This window comes from Euphorbia lathyris, chromosome 3 (genome assembly GCF_963576675.1).
Source record: "Euphorbia lathyris chromosome 3, ddEupLath1.1, whole genome shotgun sequence".
Classification (NCBI taxonomy): Eukaryota; Viridiplantae; Streptophyta; class Magnoliopsida; order Malpighiales; family Euphorbiaceae; genus Euphorbia; species Euphorbia lathyris.
Genome location: NC_088912.1, coordinates 100,486,647 through 100,487,636, shown reverse-complemented (window position 1 = coordinate 100,487,636; position 990 = coordinate 100,486,647). Strand labels below are relative to the sequence as shown.

Genomic DNA, 990 nt, shown 5'->3' with positions numbered 1-990 from the left:
AGTAAGGCTTATTTTGTAAAAAACAAAGTAAACATAGCCTTTATCAATTTTATAATAATATAAATGTAACAAAAATAAAAATTATATTAAACATAATGTTTTTATGTTAGAAATTATTATTTTTTCAATTTAATAGATAAAATTTCGTAAATTACACTCCAAAAATATGGTTTCCCTACACTCGTAACATGTTTTATCTTATAAAGATTACAACGACAGCCTAGTTAACAACTTGACTTCATGGCCTAATGGATAAGGTGCTGGTCTACGAAACCAGAGATTCTGGGTTCGATCCCCAGTGAAGTCGTTTTTTACCTCGTATTTAATACTTTTTCTGCATTCCTCTCCAGTGGATTGGGCCCACATTTTGCGCCTTTCAGTTTCTCGACAGACCCAAGGCCCATATACAGATAACTTATAATATATAATTTTTGGGGTCTAATACATGAATATCATAATTAATTAAGCTAAATTATATCACAAAACTTAATTCTTAATATGTCATTATTCTCTATATATTATGATTTTATACCATAATTTAAAAATTCTAGACTCCAATTCATAAATCATAAACCTAAAAAATATATTCTAGACTTTTAATTTATAAATTCTAATCCTTAAAATATATTAAAAGTACTGATTTTACTGATTTGATATAATCCAAAATTGTGACTTGACATAGTTGTAAATAATTTTTGAAAAAATGAATTTCTATGTAATTTCCCCTAACTTTTTAAGATTAATACATCATTTGCCCCTAAACTTATACAAAAAAAATTTTATTGACCCCTGAACTTTCAACCTCCATAAAATATAATCTATTAATTATTTGGATGGAAAATGTATTACATATCCCTTAAAATAATTTTTTTAACTTAATTTCTATTTATAATAAAAAGTTCAGTTCAAATTTATTATTTTTAACTGAATGAGGATAGAAATTAGCATCGAAATTGTAAAAAAAAAAAAGGTGAACAACACAATAGAGAA

The 990-nt window shown here is 25.2% G+C and overlaps 1 non-coding gene across 1 annotated transcript; it reads left to right on the top strand.

Moving 5' to 3' along the window:
• The first annotated feature begins 234 nt into the window (after positions 1–234).
• TRNAR-ACG (transfer RNA arginine (anticodon ACG)) lies at positions 235–307 on the top strand. Its single transcript has one exon. It is a non-coding gene; the product is annotated as a tRNA-Arg (tRNA).
• Positions 308–990: the final 683 nt, after the last annotated feature.